At 40.7% G+C, this 12,765-nt stretch overlaps 1 pseudogene; it reads left to right on the top strand.

The window, feature by feature from the left end:
* The window catches only part of LOC106590047 (ribonuclease 3-like), a 160,488-nt pseudogene that overhangs the window by 78,517 nt on the left and 69,206 nt on the right, over positions 1–12,765 (top strand).

Genomic DNA, 12,765 nt, shown 5'->3' with positions numbered 1-12,765 from the left:
TTGTGCGATCGGTTGTACCGCTGCAGGGCAATCTTTCCACGGACAGAATTCTCTCTAGCTCTCTCTCTCTCTCCGAGTCTATTTCCATCCCTCTCTAGAATTATCTTATGTTACATTGAGATGTTTTAATAAATTTTTCCATCCCTTGAGGTTCCTACTCCCCTATTCTTGGGAAAGTTTGAGAAATGCAATAAGAGGCAAAACTCTTTGAATTGTCAACTTTCCGTCCATAACTTCTACTTTCTGTAACTTCCAGGGAGTCAGTATCAGTGATGGATCATCAAAACCACAGGAAAAGCCCTTAGCTCTTGAAATATAGCCTATATTGTATTGTACAGTCAATATCAATAAGAAATATACATGTAGAGAGAGAAAGCAGCCAGGGGTGTGTTTCTCCTCATAGCTGCCTTATAATCTTGAGAGGAAACATCTGCTGTGTTGGAGCATCCAGAGCAGTGGTCGACTCACGGTCAAACCACAAATCTAAGCAGAAATCTGGACGTAGGAGGATGTCCTTTAGAAGAGGTTGTTCTCAACTCTCTCCTCGCGGACCCCCAGACGTTTCACAATTTTCTTGTAACCCTGACTTACCACACCGGATTCACTAACCAAGGGCTAAATGATTTGTTGAGAAGTTGAATCAGGTGTACAGATCTGGAATAGATCAAATGGATCAAATGCATGGCTGAGAGTCCCAGAGGAGATGTTTAAGAACCATCTGCTGTGTAGGAGCATCTCCAAAGTTGTGGTCGAATCATGGTCAAACCACAAATCTCAGCACAAATATAGGAGTGGGAAGATATCCTTTAGAGGAACCACTCCCCCTCTTTGGTCCCCTTGCAGTGAGGATCTAGCAGGCACGCATGCAATGAAACACTCACACTGTCATGGCAAGATTAGAGGTCTCAAACTCCAAGGCAGCTGGAAGGGGTTTCATCACAGATAAGATGCTTTGTGTGTGTGTGCGAGCATGTGTTCTCACGTGTGGTCACGTGTGTTTTGGTGGTGTGAGAGGCAATGGGCCTGTTAGCCATCTGAACGCTGTTTCCTTCCCTGGAGGATGAATCTAACATATCTGCGTTTGATGTCGTTTATAAAGGCACTTTGAGCAAAACCACACATCACAACCATCTCCAATGGGCTCATTTATGCACATTAAAGAAGCACTGCACAATTGTATTTTCAATTTGCCAGGTTTTTATTGCTTTTTCTAAATTGAATGAACCTTTCTTAGTGTGATGTTGGATGAAGTTGTAGACAACTTAACAGAAGAAGATTGCAACACATCAATGTTAATAAAAGCCCCAACGAACAACAACTTTTGTCGAGAGTAAATGATTGGTGTTCTCAAACACTGGTTTGTGTGCCGAAGCAGCTCCTTCAGTACACCAGAGAGAAAGAGAGACACAGCGGGAGAGACAGAAAGAGAACAACGAAGAAGGAGAGTGAGATGTGGGGATAAAAGAGAGAGGAGAGAGGGGGATATAGAGATGGAGGGAGAGAGAGGTATTATTACAACAGCAGATGCTCTCGCTCCGTGCTGTGACAGAAAACAATTTGTTTTTTTTGTTTGTCTCCTTGTTTATGTGTATGTTTCCTCTCAAGTGTGTATCTTTTTAACATTTTAAAACATTGTACACTGTCTCCCCGTGTGTGTGTGTGTGCAGCTCGTATGAGAGTTGTGATTGTGTGTGTGTACATGTACATTTGTGTGTTCGGCGTTCATATGAGAGGTGTTTGTACAGCACATGTTGTCACACAGAAGTAAGTCCTGTTGTTTATGTGACCTTGGTTAGTTCCATCTCCTGTCACTGTGGTGATGAAGCCATGCCATTTCTCCCTGCCTCCTACTGCACTCTGTGACAGAGGGGGCTGACGCACACACACGCACACACGCACACGTACACACGCACGGAGGTGGGACACACATACATACATACATACATACAGTGGTCATTTTAACATAAAAAGCTATGCAAAAAAAATAAAAAATTTAATAAAGCAATTATAACAAATTCTGCAGAGTTCAATTAATGTAAACTTTTCCATCTGGAAAGTGTTGTCAAACAGTGATTTCTCAAGTTTGAACCAAGGAAATGTTGTAGTAAAAAGTACACGTGATTTGTCATCCCTCCCGAGGTGTGTGCGTGCTTAGCCAACAGTGTTCCTATGCCCAACATATATTTTCCCTATCTGAGTCTTCTATATTTTTAATTAATCTCATCCTACCTTCTCTATTTTTTCCCTCCCTTTATTCTGTCTCTCTTTTAGGGGTGCTGTATTTGGAGGGCGGTGTATAGGAATCAAAGCAGCTGTTTGGGAGGCTGCATTTCAATGTAGAGGTACAATCACTTAATCACTAAATGACTAATACTGTCTAATGCAGTGTTCCTACCTCCTCCTCCTTGTGTGTGAAAGACGTTTGTATGATGTGTGCGTTGGCGTGTGTGGACGTGTGTGTGGACGTGGAGATCTGTGTGTGCACCTGAGTGTGTTCACTCATTCTACTTTCTACTTTTTTAGGAGTGGGTGTATTAATTAGTGTATGTGGGAGGAAGCGAGGGGGTGTAGAAGTGTGTAACGACAGAATGATGGAGGGATAGAATTAAGGATAATTTAAATGTGTTGGAGTTTAAAATATCAGCGTCATCACCACCAGCTGAATTCTCCCCACAATGGAACAATAAGATGAAGATTTACACTTTGTCAGCCATACCAGTTACAGAAAATTCTGTCTATAACTTAACACTCCCAATTGGTCTTTACACACCACATTACCAAAGTAAGTTATAAGCGGGCTATGTCGCAAATAGCAACCTATTGTCTATGTAGTGCACTAATTTTAAGGGAAACCTATACGGTTCTGGTCAAAAGTAGTGCACTATGTATGGAATGGGGTGCCATTTGGGATGTGTCAAGCTGAAGGCCTCTCCATTTCTCTCAATGTGGTGTTCTCTGCCCACTGAGGGTTGTCTCTGTTCAGAGTGGTGTTACATTCACACATGGATGCTCATGGGCCTATACACTGTCACTTACTCACCACTCACCGTCTGTTTCTCTCTCTTTTATTTATCTCCCGCTCTATCTCTCTCATTCCATCCCTCTTTCTCTCCATATCCCTCTGTTTCTCTGCTGTCAGTTCCATAGTGTGTTATTATGGTCAGAGAACTTCAGTCCCGTACCAGTTGTTTATGACAGGCCAAAGCAAAATGTCTGCTTCTCAAATGGCACCCTATTCCCTATACAGTGCCCTACTTTTGACCAGAGTAATATGGACCTGGTCAAAAGTAGTGCACTATAAAGGGAATAGCATGCCATTTGGGATGCAATGGTCTACACCAGCAGAGGGAGAAAAAATAAAAACTGTTGGGTACCATTGCATAAACTATCCAAAATTGTTGCATCAACTGCAGCCCCATGCAGAAAACAGCGCTGTTCCAAATGTCATCCTATTCCCTACAAAGTGTGCTACTATTGACCAGAGCCCTGTAGACCCTGATCAAAAGTAGCACATTACATAGGGCTTATGGTACCATTTGGGACTCAGGCAATGTCCCTAGTGGGTTTAAAATGAATCCCTAATTGGTTTAACATTCATGCCTGTTTCACACAGAGACAGTTAAACGTGACAGTTTTTTTACACAACACCTTGCCTTCCACTAGTTTCTAAATGACTGTACTATAATTCAATACAGGAAAATCTAACATATCAACTCTCCATAGGGAGCCTGTGAAATATGTAGATGTGAATGTCTTAATGATGTTAGCTTGTTATAGAAATAGCTCAAGGTTATTATGCCATCTTACAGGTGAAGGAAGGGCCTCTCTAGACAGGCTCCACAGTGTGTGAGTGTCTGCACGATTATACTATATTGGATATTGTTGAGATGATGCATTCTGCTCCATTCTTAGAAAAGGGGTTATTTGAGCAGTAATCTCCATAATGATGATAGCACTCACTCCCAATAGACTAATCCACTACTGCCTATTATCAATTCTCCCGCCCCCATCCCCGTCCATCCTATGAAAACGTTCCAGGGGTTGCCATGACAACAAACGTGGTCACCACAGCGCTATGTGACTGTCTGTAACTTTTTGTTGGTTTTGTACAGCAGCAACAGACAGCCCTCACCCCATCAAAGTCCACGGCCACACTGAATGGAACGATGCTGGGTTTTTAATACAGCATGGAGAGAAGAAAAAACAAAATGGAGTGGTATCTGAAAAAAACATTCAAATCCAACCCCTCAGTAAAACAATTCTAGATTTTAAATTGTCTGCTGATTCAATGTTCACAAATGTCAATTTTGGTGCCCAATGTAAATGGGTGAAAACCTATGGGCAATGATCAAATTCATTCCCTTGAATGGAATACATAGGCCATGAGACTTGAGCACATTAAAACATCCCTGTGAAATCAATTTATACAATATCACACTTTTATTGTGATTGTGTATTTGTTCTTGTTAGATTTGCACAACCACTCTTTCAGCCTGCTGTACTTGGTTTCTGGACATGGACTACCAGTAGAGTGTGCTAGGCTTACACAGTGCAAGCAGGCAATGCTGAACACACACTCACACATGTAGGAGCTGGTTCTGACAGCCCCACTACACTACCTCAGCCAGCTAACAGTGCCGAGCCAAGTGAGGAGTAGAAAATAAATGGCTTCCTAACGCTCACCATCACCACAGCCTTCTCAACTTCAATTGATTAAGCCATGTGCTACATAAGTGTGCTATGTTCCTTTAGCATACCCAATGTGTGTGTGTCTCAGACCCAGTGACTAATACAGTTGAAGTCGGAAGTTTACATACACCTTAGCCAAATACATTTCAACTCAGTTGTAATCACAGTAACAATTCCCTGTTTTAGATCAGTTAGGATCACCACTTTATTTTAAGAATGTGAAATGTCAGAATAAAAGCAGAGAGAATTATTTATTTCAGCTTTTATTTATTTCATCTCATTCCCAGTGGGTCAGAAGTTTACATACACTCAATTAGTATTTGGTAGCATTGCCTTTAAATTGCTTAACTCGGGTCAAAACATTTTTTTGGTAGCCTTGCACAAGCTTCCCACAATAGGTTGGGTGAATTTTGCCCCATTCCTCCTGACAGAGCTGGTGTAACTGAGTCAGGTTGTAGGCCTCCTTGCTTGCACACGCTTTTTCAGTTCTGCCCACAAAGTTTCTATAGGATGGAGGTCAGGGCTTTGTGATGTACCTGTTTCCTCCAGCATTTTCACAAGATCCTTTGCTGTTGTTCTGGGATTGATATGGCAATTTTCACAGCAAAGTACATTCATCTCTAGGAGACAGAACGTGTCTCCTTCCTGAGCGGTATGACGGCTGTGTGGTCCCATGCTGTTTATACTTGCATACTATTGTTTGTACAGATGAATGTGGTACCTTCAGGCATTTGGAAATTGCTCCCAAGGATGAACCAGACTTGTGGAGGTCTACAATTTTTTGTCTGAGATCTTGGCTGATTTCTTTTGATTTTCCCATGATGTCAAGCGAAGAGGCACTGAGTTTGAAGGCAGGCCTTGAAATACATCCACCGGTACACCTCCAATTGTATCAAATGATGTCAATTAGCCTATCAGAAGTTTCTAAAGCCATAACATCATATTCTGGAATTTTCCAAGCTGTTTAAAGGCACAGTCAACTTAGTGCATGTAAACTTCTGACCCACTGGAATTGTGATACAGTGAGTTTTAAGATAAATAATCTGTCTGTAAACAATTGTTGGAAAGATTACTTGCAACGCGCAAAGTAGATGTCCTAACCGACTTGGCAAAACTGTAGTTTGTTAACAAGAAATTTGTGGAGTGGTTGAAAAACGAGTTTTAGTGACGCCAACCTAAGTGTATGTAAACTTCTGACTTCAACTGTATCTGTCACGACTTCTGCCAAAGTCGATGCCCCTCCTTGCTCGGGTGGTGTTCGGCGGTCGACGTCACTGGCCTTCTAGCCATCATTGATCAGTTTCTCATTTTCCATTGGTCTTGTCTTGTTTTCCTACACACCTGTTTCCAATCCCATTAATTACATGTTGTGTATTTAAACCTCTGTTTCCCCTCATGTCCTTGTCGGTGATTGTTTTTGTTATGTTATGTTACGTGTGTTTTGTATCGGTGTGCGACGGGTATTATGTTACCCATGTTATTTTGTACTTTGGTTGTGGAGTTTGTTTTTTAAAATTAAATACTCCAGAATAACCAATTTGGTTTCTCCTGCGCCTGACTTCCCTGCCACCAACATAGACAAATATGACAGTATCTACCCACGTCTAATTGTATTGGAGCGCACTCCCCTCCATCCCTTTCCCTCACTCTTTTTTCTCTCATACTATATTTATTTTTCACTTAAGTATTTTACATGTTTTCATCGAATGTACCAACAGTACTTTCAAAATGTTCCCTTGTCTATGTGTTTGTTGAATATGTTGGTTTGCTTTGTTTCTTCAGACACAATCAACATCTCTCTCCAGGGTTGTTGCTATTCTTCTCTTCTATTTGAGGGAGTCGTGTGTGTGTGTGTGTGTGTGTGTGTGTGAGAGAGAGAGAGAGAGCTTTCTTTTGTTGTTTTTCTTGGCTTTAGTAGGAGCTCTGAAAAACATCACATACAGTACGTTAGAAAGGTTTTCAGACCCTTTGACTTTTGTCAGTGGTGTAAAGTACTTAGGTAAAAATACTTAAATACTTACTACCCAAATAGTTTTTGGGGGGTATCTGTACTTTACTCTTTATATTTTGGACTGCTTTTACTTCACTACATTCCTTAAGAAAATATTATACTTTGTACTACTTACATTTTCCTTTTCCTACTTACACCCCCAATACTCGTTACATTTTGAATGCTTAGCAGGACAGGAAAATAGTCCAATCCACTCACTTATCACCCAAACATCCCTGGTCATCCCTACTGCCTCTGATCTGGTGGACTCACTAAACACATACACTTTATTTGTAAATTATGTCTGAATGTTGGAGTGTGCCCGTGGCTTTCCGGAAAAAGAAAAAAAAAGAAAATGGTGCCATCTGTGTTTCATAATATAATGAATTTCAAATTATTTATACTTTTACTTTCGATGCTTAAGTATATTTTAAACCAAATACTTTTTTACTTTTACTCAAGTACAATTTTACTGGGTGACTTTTACTTTTAATTGTGTCATTTTCTATTAAGGTATCTTTACTTTTACTAGTATGACAGTTGGGTACTTTTTCCTCCACTGACTTTTGTTACATTACAGCCTTATTCTAAAATGTATTAAATTAATTGTTTCCTTGTCACGGCCGTCGTAGTGAGTAGACCAAAATGCAGCGGATACGTGAATGCTCATATTAACTTTTATTGAGCACTACACAAAAACAAGAAAACGAATGAATGACAGCTAAACAGTTTTGCAGGCTATACACAGCAGTGCAAAAACAACTTCCCACAAAAGACAGGTGGAAAAAGGGCTACCTAAGTATGGCTCCCAATCAGCAACAACGATGTACAGCTGTCCCTGATTGAGAGCCATACCGGGCCAACAAAGAAATACACAACATAGAAAAAAAATAGAAATACAAAACATAGAACAATATCCAAAAACCCCGACAACACAAAACAAACACACCCCTGCCATGCCCTGACCAAACTACAATAACAAATAACCCCTTATACTGGTCAGGACGTGACATTCCTCATCAATCTACACACAATACCCCATAATGACAAAGTGAAAACAGGTTTTTAGAAATGTTTGCACATGTATTTTACAAATAAAAAACGGAAATATCTCATTTACATAAATATTCAGACCCCATGCTATGAGAAATTGAGCTGGTTCATCCTGTTTCCATTGATCAACATTGAGATGTTTCTACAACTTGACTGGAGTCCACCTGTGGTAAATTCAATTGATTGGACATGATTTGGAAACGCACACACCTGTCTACATAAGGTCCCACAGTTAACAGTGATTGTCAGAACAAAAACCAAGCCATGAAGTCAGCAGGGTAGCCTAGTGGTTAGAGCATTAGACTAGTAACTGAAAGGTTGCAAGTTTGAATCCCCGAGCTGACAAGGTACAAATCTGTCGTTCTGCCCCTGAACAAGGCAGTTAACCCAATGTTCCTAGGCCATCATTGAAAATAAGAATTTGTTCTTAACTGACTTGCCTAGTTAAATAAAGGTAAAAAAAGTCTAAATAATTGTCTGTAAAGCTCAGAGACATGATTGTGTTGAGGCACAGATCTGGAGAAGGGTATCCAACAATGTCTGCAGCATTGAAGGTCCCTATGAACACAGTGGCCTCTGTCATTCTTAAGAAGTTTGGAACCACCAAGACTCTTCCTAGAGCTGGCCGCATGGCCAAACAGAGCAATCGGGGGCGAAGGGTCTTGGTCAGGGAGGTGTTCCTCTGTGGGATTGGAGAACCTTCCAGAAGAACAACCATCTCTGCAGCACTCTAGCAATCAGGCATTTATGGTAGAGTGGCCAGACAGAAGCCACTCCTCAGTACAAGGCACATTACAGCCCACTTGGAGATTGCCAAATGGCACCTAAAGGACACTCAGACCATGAGAAAAAAAATGAAATATTTGGCCTGAGTGCCAAGCACCTGGCACGATCCCTAAGGTGAAGCATGGTGGTGGCAGCATCATGCTGTGGGGATGTTTTTCAGCAGCAGAGACTGGGAGACTAGTCAGGATGGAGCGAAAAATGAATAGACAAAGTACAGAGATCCTTAACTTCTCTAGGGTATGTGGGACGGTAGCGTCCCACCTGGCCAACATCAGTGAAATTGCAGAGCGCCAATTTCAAAAACAGAAATACTCAATATAAAAATTCATAAAACATGCAAGTGTTATACATCGGCATAAGATTAAACCTGTTAGGGACAGATGTTCCGCTAGTGGAACGCCTAACCAATATCCAATGGTATAGCGTGGCGCGAATTACAAATACCTCAGAAATGCAAAAACTTCAATTTCTCAAACATATGACTATTTTACACCATTTTAAAGACAAGACTCCTTTATCGAACCACATTGTCCGATTTCAAAAAGGCTTTACAACGAAAGCAAAACATTAGATTATGTCAGGAGAGTACCCTGCTTGCGTCCCACCTACTCAACAGCCAGTGGAATCCCGTGGCACGATTTTCAAATACCTTAGAAATGCTATTACTTCAATTTCTCAAACATATGACTATTTTACAGCATTTTAAAGACAAGACTCTCATTAATCTAACCACACTGTCCGATTTCAAAAACGCTTTACAACGAAAGCAAAACATTAGATTATGTCAGCAGAGTACCCAGCCAGAAATAATCAGACACCCATTTTTCAAGCTAGCATATAATGTCACAAAAACCCAGAAGACAGCTAAATGCAGCACTAACCTTTGATGATCTTCATCAGATGACACACCTAGGACATTATGTTATACAATACATGCATGTTTTGTTCAATCAAGTTCATATTTATATCAAAAACCAGCTTTTTACATTAGCATGTGACGTTCAGAACTAGCATAACCCCCGCAAACTTCCGGCGAATTCACTAACAATTTACTAAATTACTCACGATAAACGTTCACAAAAAGCATAACAATTATTTTAAGAATTATAGATACAGAACTCCTCTATGCACTCGATATGTCCGATTTTAAAATAGCTTTTCGGTGAAAGCACATTTTGCAATATTCTCAGTAGATAGCCCGGCATCACAGGGCTAGCTATTTAGACACCCAGCAGGTTTAGCACTCATCAAAGTCAGATTTACTATAAGAAAAATGTTCTTACCTTTGTTGTCTTCGTCAGAATGCACTCCCAGGACTTCTACTTCAATAACAAATGTTGGTTTGGTCCAAAATAATCCATCGTTATATCCAAATAGCGGCGTTTTGTTCGTGCGTTCTAGACACTATCCTAAAGGCTAAATCAGGGTTACGAGCATGGCGCAATTCGTGACAAAAGAATTCTAAATATTCCATTACCGTACTTCGAAGCATGTCAACCGCTGTTTAAAATCAATTTTTATGCCATTTTTCTCATAAAAAAGCGATAATATTCCGACCGGGAATCTGCGTTTAGATAAACAGACAAAGGAAAACAAAGCATTCGGTCGAAGCGGGCGCGCGCCTAAGCCCATAGTACTCTGAGTGGCCACTTGCCAAAAGCGATAAAGTGTTTCAGCCAGAGCCTGGCTCGATATCGTTCAACGTTTTCCCAGGCTCTGAGACCCTATGGAAGACGTAGGAAGTGTCACGTTATTGCACAGATCCTGAGTCTTCAATAAAAAGAGCCAAGATGAAACACTACTTCTCAGACAGGCCACTTCCTGCTTGAAATCTTCTCAGGTTTTGGCCTGCCATAGGAGTTCTGTTATACTCACAGACACCATTCAAACAGTTTTAGAAACTTTAGGGTGTGTTCTATCCAAAGCCAATAATTATATGCATATTCTAGTTACTGGGCAGGAGTAGTAACCAGATTAAATTGGGTACGTTTTTTTATCCAGCCGTGTCAATACTGCCCCCTATCCCCAACAGGTTAATCTAACCACACTGTCCGATTTCAAAAAGGCTTTACAACGAAAGCAAAACATTAGATTATGTCAGCAGAGTACCCAGCCAGAAATAATCCCACCCACCAAGTTTAGCCCTCACCAAAGTCAGATTTACTATAAGAAAAATGTTATTACCTTTGCTGTTCTTCGTCAGAATGCACTCCTAGGACTTCTACTTCAATAACAAATGTTGGTTTGGTTCAAAATAATCCATAGTTATATCCAAATAGCGGCGTTTTGTTTGTGCGTTCAAGACACTATCCGAAAGGGTAAAGAAGGGTGACACGCCCGACACGTTTCGTGACAAAAAAATTCTAAATATTCCATTACCGTACTTCGAAGCATGTCAAACTCTGTTTAAAATCTATTTTTATGCCATTTTTCTCGTAAAAAAGCGATAATATTCCGACCGGGAATCTGTGTTTTAGTACAAAGAGAGAGAAAATAAAAACATGGGGTCGCCTCGTGCATCCGCCTCAGTCTCATTGTCCTCTGATAGACCACTTACCAAAGGCGCTAATGTTTTTCAGCCAGGGGCTGGAATTACATCATTCAGCTTTTTCCCGGGTTCTGAGAGCCTATGGGAGCCGTAGGAAGTGTCACGTTACAGCAAAGATCCTCAGTTTTCAATAAAGAGAGTCAAGAAGAACAAGAACTTGTCAGACAGGCCACTTCCTGTAAGGAATCTTCTCAGCTTTTTGCCTGCCATATGAGTTCTGTTATACTCACAGACACCATTCAAACAGTTTTAGAAACTTTAGGGTGTTTTCTATCCAAAGCCAATAATTATATGCATATTCTAGTTTCTGGGCAGTAGTAATAACCAGATTAAATTGGGTACGTTTTTTTATCCGGCCTTGTAAATACTGCCCCCGAAGCCCTAACAGGTTAACCTCTCTAGGCTAGGCGGGACGAATTCGTCCCACCTACGTAACAGCCACGGCTATCCTGTGGCGCGATTTTCAAAACCTTAAAAATCCTATTACTTCAATTTCTCAAACATATGACTATTTTACAGCCATTTAAAGATAAGACTCTCGTTAATCTAACCACACTGTCCGATTTCAAAAAGGCTTTACAACGAAAGCAAAACATTAGATTATGTCAGCAGAGTACCAAGCCAGAAATAATCAGACACCCATTTTTCAAGCCAGCATATAATGTCACCAAAACCCAGAAGACAGCTAAATGCAGCACTCACCTTTGATGATCTTCATCAGATGACAACCCTAGGACATTATGTTATACAATACATGCATGTTTTGTTCAATCAAGTTCATATTTATATCAAAAACCAGCTTTTACATTAGCATGTGACGTTCAGAACTAGCATACCCCCGCAAACTTCCGGGGAATTCGCTAACATTTTACTAAATTACTCACGATAAACGTTCACAAAAAGCATAACAATTATTTTAAGAATTATAGATACAGACCTCCTCTATGCACTCGATATGTCCGATTTTAAAATAGCTTTTTGGTGAAAGCACATTTTGCAATATTCTAAGTACATAGCCCAGGCATCACGGGCTCGCTATTTAGACACCCGGCAAGTTTAGCACTCACCATAATCATATTTACTATTATAAAAATGTCATTACCTTTTGTTGTCTTCGTCAGAATACACACCCAGGACAGCTACTTCAATAACAAATGTTGGTTTGGTCCAAAATAATCCATCGTTATATCCGAATAGCGGCGTTTTGTTCGATGCGTTCCAGACACTATCCGAAATAGTAAAGAAGTGTCACGCGCTTGGCGCAATTCGTGACAATAAAATTCTAAGTATTCCATTACCGTACTTCGAAGCATGTCAACCGCTGTTTAAAATCAATTTTTACGACATTTTTCTCGTAGGAAAGCGATAATATTCCGACAGGGAATCTCCTTTTCGGCAAACAGAGGAAAAAATCCCAAAGGCGGGGGCGGTCGGGGTCACGCGCATAAGCTAGTGTCTCTTGATGGGCCACTTGAGAAAGGCGATAATGTGTTTCAGCCTGGGGCTGGAATGACGACATTCTGTTTTTTCCCGGGCTCTGAGCGCCTATGGACGACGTGGGAAGTGTCACGTTAGAGCAGAGATCCTTAGTAAATGATAGAGATGGAAAAGAAGTTCAACAAATGGTCAGACAGGCCACTTCCTGTAAAGGAATCTCTCAGGTTTTGACCTGCCATTTGAGTTCTGTTATACTCACAGA

Source organism: Salmo salar, chromosome ssa29, assembly GCF_905237065.1.
Source record: "Salmo salar chromosome ssa29, Ssal_v3.1, whole genome shotgun sequence".
NCBI classification, from domain to species: domain Eukaryota; kingdom Metazoa; phylum Chordata; class Actinopteri; order Salmoniformes; family Salmonidae; genus Salmo; species Salmo salar.
Note: the sequence above shows the minus strand (reverse complement) of the source record. Positions and strands in the feature narration are given on the sequence as shown.